This window comes from Arvicanthis niloticus, chromosome 8, assembly GCF_011762505.2.
Source record: "Arvicanthis niloticus isolate mArvNil1 chromosome 8, mArvNil1.pat.X, whole genome shotgun sequence".
In the NCBI taxonomy this organism is placed as follows: Eukaryota; Metazoa; Chordata; class Mammalia; order Rodentia; family Muridae; genus Arvicanthis; species Arvicanthis niloticus.
Window position 1 is genome coordinate 84451141 of NC_047665.1, and position 10110 is coordinate 84461250.

At 37.7% G+C, this 10110-nt stretch overlaps 1 pseudogene; it reads left to right on the plus strand.

Moving 5' to 3' along the window:
• The first annotated feature begins 9043 nt into the window (after positions 1-9043).
• Positions 9044-10025, plus strand: LOC117714055 (S-formylglutathione hydrolase pseudogene; annotated as a pseudogene).
• The last annotated feature ends 85 nt before the right edge of the window (positions 10026-10110 follow it).

A 10110-nucleotide genomic window follows, 5' to 3' on the forward strand; every position in this document is an offset into this window, starting at 1 on the left:
AACACATTTGTAGTCTTTCAGAACTTGTAGTAAATGCATTTAATATACATTCCTGTACATATAAATACATTTTGTTCTATGAAAACCATGTAACTGTAATGTTGAAACCAGAGATAAGTCTGACTTAATGTCTCTGACCCATCACCAAGGATACTGAGGTGAGAACATTGCATGAATTTTGCATCAGAATGGACCTCAGAGGAATAATCTAACATTACAACAACCAAAATATTATAGAAGCCATACATTCAAACAAAAACTCTAATCATTAAAACTTTTTTATTTTGTGTAATTCTTGAGTTGTTACTGAAGGTTTTATGTATGTGTCCTTTTAAGATCATTTTAACTTGGTCCATTTTTTTCTTTTATGTAATTTCTTTTAAAAATTGCTTTAGGTTAGTTTAAAAGTTTTTTTTTTTTTCGAGAAAATTCTACTGATAGTGTCCACAAAGATCCCCGTGCCTTGTGGACTGTCTAGACAATCAGACTCTCCTTGTAAACTGTCCCCAGTAGTTGCTTCCTTGCCAAGAAAACACAATATGGTATGTTGTAAACATTGCATTGGTGTTGCTCCTGTAATACCACAAGTCTTTACTCTGACAGACCAAGTCCAGAGAAAAGAGTTAAAAAGTCAGAGCAGAAATGGAAAGGTTCAACCTAGGGTTCCACCTCCTCCCACCTGCTAATGGTGAAGAACAACTGAAGACTAAGCACAGTCATTTTGCCTAAAGCTTATTTGCCCTAAATCAACCACATTTCTATTGCTTCTACTGTACTAGCTCTATATGTAGGCTACTAAAGAAATCCTGTCTCTGGTGCAGAAATAAACATATGTACCACATGTTGTTCTGCAAAGGGCTAAGTTACAACTCCTACAAGAGCCCTTGTTGAAAGTGGTGCGTGGTGGTCATTGGTGGAATAGTACAGAGCTGTAGGAGAGGATATTTCTAGAAGCCTGAGAAACTGACCATTTTCCAAGTATCCCATTTGAAAGCAAAGAGCAGAGCTACTGAAAATCTGTATCTGCTTCACTCCCATAAAATGCATTTGTGACTCTTCATTTTCCCCTTCCTTACCTTTTGTTCCCACCCCTTCTTCAGAAAATCCTATTTGTTCTGGCTCATCCATCTCCTAGAAACAGTCTCAAATGGGTGATACTAATGAAGAAACATGAGGTGCCTGGACAAAGGTAACTATGTCTGCCTCACTGTTGCTAGTGTTTACTATATTATAAACCTCCTTGTGTTTCTTTTTGAACAGCTACTATTGATGCTATGGATCTGAGACAATCCCCGAACAATTGGTGAACTATTAACTCTTTCACTGAGAGTTAACTCTAAACATGAAGCCATTATGACTTTTAGCTACTGCAGTGTCTAATACAGTAGAGCCTGCATTCTTCCTCTCATTGCCTTAAAGTCACTCTTTCTGGGTTCCACCAAATCTTGCCTGTTGTGCTGATCTACAGGATTGACTTGTATCTGTCAGGATATAAATCCCATGACTATAAGATATTCTGATCTTTGTAGGTATTATTCCTCTTTTTGTTCAGTTTGTCAGTGATGCAGTCTCTCTGCCTCTGTCTCTTGGTCTCTTTTTTGTCTGTCTCTGTCTCCCTCCTGCACTGTGCCTGTCTCAAAGAACTGTTTCTATTTTTTTCTCCCAGCTTTTAGGCTATCAAAAATCACCACAGCCAGGATTCTGGAATCTTCCATCTCTATGTCATGTCTATTGTCTATGATTATTGCTAGCTATTTCAAGAGCAAGGTGTTTAAATTGCATGACCATGACATTTCTGAAAGAAAGATAATGTCTCATAAGAAATTGATCAGGAATGTAATATATTAAATTACCTTTGGATTGTTTTGCTGACACCCTCAGGCAGTGCTCAAATCCCTGTCCTCCTCACTAGTGTAATTTTTCTTTCCTGGTCCTAGAAGGAACTCATTCAACTTGGTTCTCCCCCACCTAAGTCAGAAGCATGTATGGTTCCCTATATCAGTCCACACAATGTAACTCTCCTCTGTGTTCTTAAGAGAAAAATGGGAAACAGTGTTAATAAAACTATAAAGGGTTGTGATATGGCTATGAACATTTATTCAGTGCAGGGTCAACAAACTTTCTGTAAAAGGCCAGATAATTTATGCCTTAAGTTTGATGAATCATATTTAGCTACAACCCTCTGTTAGCTAACCAAAAGGCAAACATGGTTGATATGAAAAGGAAGCAACACAGTTTTTGAACCCAACGTGCTTCAAAATGCAAAGTAGAATATTTACACCACAAAGGAAATGGCTGTACCTCCCCACTACCTTCTGAATGCTGATTCATTAGTTTTTGTGGTGCTAGGAACACATTGGCATCTCAAAGAAGCCAGGAAAGCAGAGATCAACTGTAAATCAGTGATTCCATGTATCTTTGATATAGTATCACCTCCATATGTGACTTAAAAGAGACCAGGATCATTACACAGTGCCACAGGGTGTCACATTATAAGTAGTAGTAAGAAAGGCTTTCTGGACAGCTATATTTACCGAGAGTAGTACATTATACTGCAAGCACTGAGTTCATCTGTTTAGTCTTTTTAATTATAATACATTCAGCACCTTCTATTTCTATACAACTTTTTCTTTTTTTCTCAGAATTAGATGAGACTGCCAGAGGGATTTGGACAAGGTAAAGACATTTCTGTGCACATAATTATAATTACATAATATAGCATAGACTTGTTCTTGATATTAGCTAAAACAATCTCAAACTTCATCAAGCCTTCAGAAATGAACACCCTTTAAGAGAGATACAGTAATGTTTGCAATGCCTCCCCAATAGGTGCCAGCCATAATGGTAACCCAAACTTTATAAAGGTATCTTTGAGGTCAAAGCTCATTGATTCAAATATCCCATTGTCACTCATGGTAATAAGTATCCTAGATGTAAAGAAAAATACATATAGTAAATGTTTAGTATTTGATTACCTTAATATGCAAACTGTATATAGGAGAAAAGACAAAAGTCATTTATAATAAACAAAAGGAAAAGGTATATGAAGTCTATTCATGAAAAACAGATAATATGAATTGTCATCATAAAATGAACTAATATATAGCAATAGATGGAGTGGAGTATCCCAATAGATTATGTGGATGACTAATGGATCTGACACATATTTTCTGCTGTACCAGAGAAATGCAGCTGACTAATAAATAAATAAAAATGATCAGTAAGCTTTACCACAAAATCAAGACCAGACATTTAAGAAATTCAAAGCATCAAAATGACATTTATAATTTGTTGACACAGTCAGAGGCAATGATAATGTCTAATTATTTTTTAAAAAATTAAAAATATACCAGCGCCCATTAACAAGTAAATGAACTGTGTAATCGGCAATTCTAAAAAGATGAAAAACATTGTTTTATTCCACAATTTTACCTTTTAAAGACAAGGATCTTATTTAAAGATAAAAAATAAAAAACTATTTTTATTTATTTAAGTGCTTATGCTTGTGTGTGTGTGTGTGTGTGTGTGTGTGTGTGTGTGTGTGTGTGTGTATTTGTGTGTGTGTCCACCCAGGGCAGAATGTGTGTTAGTTCCCTTAAAGCTGGAATTGTAGGCAATTGTGAATCTCCTAATGTGGAAGCCATGAACTGAACCCAGGTTCTCTGGAAGTCTAAGACTTCTGAACAGCTGGGCTCCACAAAATGTTGTCTTTAAAGTGTATTTATCTGTACTTTTTCTTATAGTGTTATTTATAAGTATAAAAAAATTAAAACAGTTTCTTATGCCCAATAAACTACTGATTAAATAATCTACGGTTAATCTATATAATTGAATACTACTATCTACCAGTAGTATTCTCTGTCTCTCAAATTTGCAGGCCATAGACCATTGTTATTCCAAGGTAGCTAAGAATGCATCAATGGGTTTGTAGATCATAATATCATGGTATGCTGTCAGAAAATACAGTTGGTTTACTAAGCGTTATGTAGTAATTTTCATACACATTCATTTATTATCTATTATTATAATTGACATTATAATTTGACATATTTTGGGGTTACAATGTGATGATCATATATATAGATATATATAGATATGTATATATGTATATATTCATTCCTATGCTCATAGATTGGTAGGATTAACATAGTGAAAATGGCCATTAAACCAAAAGCAATCTACAGATTCAGTGCAATCCACATTAAAATTCCAACACAACTATTCACAGACATGGAAAGAGCAACTCTCAACTTTATATGGGGGTAAGCTTTAACAGAGCTAAGGATGCCAGTCCCTCTCCTGCCTGCACTTAGCTCAAGATAGAGAACTTTCAGTTTTTCTAGCACAGTGTCTGCCTGGATGCTGCCATGCTTCCCGCCTTTATGATAATGGACTGACTTTCTGAAGCTGTAAGCCATCACCAATTAAATCTTGTCCTTATAAGAGTTGCCTTTGTCATGTTGTCTCTTCTCAACAAGACATTAACCATATCTGCTATTCTCAAGTGCATTGGTAGCCTGCCATGCAGTAGAAATATAGACAACTTTTCTTACATATTAGTAATTTGTACACACTAGCCACCCTGTCTCCTTAATACCTTGTGACCACTATTATACTCTATTTCTATACACTGAGTCCTTGGAATTGCACATGACTGAAAATATGCAGTGTGTCTGTATGTGTCTGCTGTGGCTGAGGAGTATTTACTTTGCATTTGTATCACATAAGGATAGTCTGCAATCAGGCAGTAAAGGGCTGGCAATGAAATGTGTACTAAGGCTCTTTGAAAGCAAATTTGATCACACTGGGAATGGAATCTGGACACAGCATGTGACCACGAAGATGCCGAAATGTATCCACTGTAATTTCTCTGACTCCTTTAGAGACCCCAAAACATACTGTGCTAAGCTGAACAGAAAGAGACAACTTCACAAAGTGGGATACCCAAGCAGCTTCCCAGTGGAATAATCAAGTGTAAGAATAAGAAAGAAGAAAGATGCCTTAACTTTTTAGTAACATAGGAGGCTTATTCTTTTACAGGTGAACAGGGGTAGAATTTACAACAATTATATTTTTAAAAAATAATGTTTATGAAGCTTTTACTACATATGATGAATCTAGGAGGAAACCAGAGACCAGTGATACCAACAGAAACCATTAGCAAAACAATGGGTAAATGGGTAACCTCACACTACTGATAGAGAGAAATAAAAAACAAATATAAGAAAATATATCTAAAATTTCCCAAATGCCCAAAAGTTATAATATTTAAATAAAAGGCAGTATTTTGATGATATTCTTAGGGAAATGTAACTTATATGACTGCTTTTATATATTATATTAATTATATTATATATTATAAAGCTTTTATCAAGGTTGTACTATAACATGTAGATAATTCTTGGCACAATTAGTGAATTAATTAACAATAAGTTATAAATAAGTGTGTCATTTAAGCTCAGGTTGATGAAGCAGGATGCATGGAATTTATACTTGAGAGATTAAAGGTCCCAATTTATCTTCCTAATTAATATTTACACTACTCTATTAAATGTTAGTTTTGTGGTTAAAGTTACCTCTAAACTGCGATTTCATTATCTCCTACTATGTTATGGCAAGAAACACACTGGAATGGAGAATAAGCATTTAAAAATGTAGAAAATGAGATCTGGGTATGCTGAAGAGCTGGCAAGAATTAAAAATAGGCCTATGTGCATCTTCCTTCAAGTGTCAGACTCTGTTGTAACTTATTAAATGGGGATAACATGTGAGTCCAGTTTGCCATTGTGCAGTCGAAATAATATTGCACAAGCCTGAGCTTAGATTTGTTGTATTGAAATTCTAATCGCAACCAGTGGGTTTCTACCCCACTTTTAACCATTTATTTCCCAGATAAAAGACACAAAGCATTTATATTTATAATAAGCATTATACACTAGAGCTAGGCAGATATCTGCCCTCTAAGCTATTAATATCTACTTCCCTATCAATAACCCTAAGATATAACCTTCTATGTTCCACCTGGGTAGCTCTTAACTCCAATTGGCCAGCCCTCATTGCTTCCTTATTATGATTCACGTACCTCTTATCATCTTCTCCTCTCTCCATCTCTTCCTCCCTCATGGTCTCCTGCCTCAGACCATGAGGTTCCCTAAGCTAGGGAACGAAAAGCCCACCTATCTCTCTTCTGCCTAGCTTTAAGCTGTTGGTATCTATATTCACCAATCAGGTATATCTTGGGGGGCAAGGTTACATAGCATCAATAAGTGTATATGAGCATCTCCTTGTCCCTGAGGCAACCAGGCCCAGTATTTTGCATTACATTACATAGCTACAGACCAAACCTCAACATGAGCTCAGCTTGATAAGTGGAAGGGATCTTCCTCCTATTTGGAGAGTCTAGGGCAGCCATTTAAGAACTCTGTTTATGCTATAGGAGATGTAGAAGGGCTGAAAGGACACAGATAAGGAGAGGGACTTTCAAGCTGTCACTTAAGCATTGATTATGTGAGTGGTTTTGCTATCATCTAGGGATCTTGGGTCCCTGCCAATTAAACAATTAAACGGAAGTAAATAAATCTCACTTACAACAAACAAACAAGTTCTGTTAAAAACAAAAGTACATGCATACACCCTCATACAGAGAGACACCTCAACACAGGTAAAGAGGATTCAGAAACCAAATTACAAGCTCCCTAGGAAAACTTTGGTATTTTACACATTTTCATTGTATGAATACATGTTCATACAATGTTTTGGGGCCTGTTCAACATAAACACAGAAAAAAAAAGCTGACAGCCCAGCGCATAATGAAAGCTGAGATATGTCCAGTATCCATCTTGTATAAAGCCTAGCAAGTCAGCTGGAAGTGGGGTCATACGGGTAAGAAAATGCATTTCATCCTGCCAAGGCATTGTTCTGGGTAAAGCCAGAAGTTTGTCATCTCATTGCATAACTATAGATCTATATGTCAGCATGCTTATCTGCCATTCATCCTCACGAACTCTCCAGTGTAGAAGCTTTGTACATGAAACGTCATTTGAGGCTGAATTTTGACTTTCTAATTATATTAATTTGGAAATGAAGAATGACACAAAATAATGTATTTAGGTGTCAAATTGACCAGGGGAAGACTTGAGAATTTGTGTCAATTTGACTGGACAGGGAATAAATTCAAAGGTGAGTAGCTAGGCACCCTTATAAGAAATTTTCCTGATCAGATTATTTGAAGTGGGGAGACTCAGCTGAAGTGTAGGCAGCAACTTCTCATGACAGCCTGTCTCAGTTAGGGTTCCATGGATGTGAAGAGACACCATGGTCATGACAACTCTTAAAAAGGAAAATATTAATTAGAGCTGGCTTACACTTTCAGAGGTTTTGTCCATTATCATCATGGCAGCATCCAGGCCAACACGGTGCAGGAGAAAGGGCTGAGAGTTGTATATCTTGATCCTCCAGCAGTAGAAGGGGACTGTGTTTTATACTGCCCAGACTTGAGACTATATGAGACCTCAAAGCCTACCTTCATAGTGTTACATATTCTCCAAGAAGGCCACACCTAATAGTGGCACTCCCTATCAACCATGTATTTAAACACACGAGTCTCTGTGGGCCATAACTACTTAACCACCATACAACTCATACAAGAAAAGATGGAAGAAGAAAATTTCTTTTGCTTGTTTGTCTTTACTCTTGTTAGTAAGTTCATTTACTCTTGGATATCAGTGCTACATTCCTTCACTGGTATGAGAACTACCTACTTTAGGCTTTCAAAACATATTGAATGCAACAGTTCTTTAAAAATTCTCCAGGCCATCAGCAGCAGATCGGGAATGCTGAAACATTAAGCCTTGTGTAAATGTAAAGAGAGGGAGGGAGGGAGGGAGGGAGGGAGGGAGGGAGGGAGGGAGGGAGGAGAGAGAGAGAGAGAGAGAGAGAGAGAGAGAGAGAGAGAGAGAGAATAATAATGTTTATATAGCCAACCTCTCATTTCTGTTATGTTCCCTTAGGGAACCCTGACTAATCGAGCTGTGCAAAAGCAGAAAACCTCATAGAGACTTGCCTATACTCTTACTATATAAAACTATGAGCTACAGTAAGACAGTGTTGTTGGCTTAGCTATAATTTATCAGTTTATGAAAACAATATTAATTACTTGGGTTATTGCTGAGGCAGAATATATGATAAAGCAATTTAAGGAAGTGAGTCTTTACTTTGGGTTATAGTTCAAGGGTAAAGTGTATCCCAGTGAAGAAACTGTAAAGCCAGGTGCTCTAGGCCATTAGTCAGGTTGAATCCACAATCAGGATGTAGAGAGAGGTGAATGCTGCTGCCTAGCTCTATCTCTCCTCCTTAATTAGTCAGGGACCCAGTTAAGGTGGGTGTTCCCACACCAGTAACTTAATCTATAAATTCTCCCAAAGATGTCAATAGACCCCACTCACCCCACATCATCTCCATATCTCTGCCTACAACCTTAGCAGAAGTCTCCTGTTTTATACAGAGCCACAGGTATGAGCCCACCCAAAAACCAAAATCACTTCCTCAGAGCACACCTAGCTTTTTTTCCAACACTAGAGCCACCTCAAAACTCCAGCCAAAGCCCCTACTCTACCAGAGGCCATGCCAATTCCCAGAACACCAGATGTCACACATGCTTCTAAAACTTCAGCTACTGCATTCTATTGGACCAGAGGACTTGCTGGTCATTAGAAGCATAGGTCACTTAGGCCAGAGAGGAAATAGAAACCAAGGGAGAAAACTTTCATCCAACTAAAACAAATTTAGAAATTGGCACAAAAACCTAATTAACCTCCTCCCAGATGCCTACAGGCCACTGTAAGAACACAATTTGGCACTATTTCACTACCATAGCCCAGTTATCCTACTAGAGAAAGCTCTGAATATTTCAACACAGCAGAAGCACAAGAAAATAACCTTAAAACCAACTTTGTGAAGATGGAGAGGTACTTAAAAGGGAAATAAATACCCCCCCCCAAAGAAATCCAGGAAAGCGGTTCGAAGCTGCCCCTCACCGAAGAGGATGGCGTTAAAACAGATTTCCAGCAACAGGTGCTTTGGTGGGCTCCAGAAAGTTTTTGAACATAGCAGTGTTGAGCTGAAATGTAAAATGAAATTTGCTGTCTACTTACCACCCCAGGCTGAGAGTGGAAAGTGCCTCTACTGGCTGGCTGGTTTAACTTGCACAGAACAAAATTTCGTATCAAAGTCCGGCTATCAGCAAGCTTCCTCCGAACACAGCCTTGTGGTCATTGCTCCTGATACCAGCCCCTGTGACTGCAATATTAAAGGAGAAGAGGACAGCTGGGACTTCAGCACTGGTGCTGGGTTCTACATCAATGCCACTGAAGATCCTTGGAAAGCGAACTACAGAATGGACTCTTACGTAACAGTAACAGAGGAGCTTCCACAACTCATAAATGCCAATTTTCCAGTGAACCCACAGAGGATGTCCATCTTTGGTCACTCCATGGGAGGCTATGAAGCTCTGATTTGTGCTTTGAAGAATCCTGGAAAATACAGATCTGTGTCAGCATTTGCTCCAATTTGCAACCCTGTACTCTGTCCTTGGGGCAAAAAAACTTTTAATGGCTATTTGGGACCCGATGAAAGTAAATGGAAGGCATATGATGTGACCTGTCTCATGAAGTCCTACTCAGGTTCCCAGATTGACATCTTAATTGATCAAGGAAAAGATGACGAGTTTCTTTCAAATGGGCAGTTACTCTCTGATAACTTCATAGCTGCCTGCACAGAAAAGAAAATCCCTGTTGTTTTTAGGCTATAAGAAGGTTATGATCATAGCTACTACTTCATCGCAACCTTCATCACTGACCATATTAGGCATCATGCAAAGTACCTGAATGCATGAACAGCTTCAGACAAGAGAATGTCACCAGGATGCTCAAAGTTGGAATCAACAGGATTGCTGACTAAAAGATTTTGGATTTCCTCTCAAAAGAACACGTTTCTGCAGCTGAATCGCTTTTCTGAATAAATACACCAAACTTAAATAGAAATAAATAAATAAATAAATAAATCCAGGAAAGCACAAATAAGCAATAGCAGTAAATTAATAAATTGTTAAAA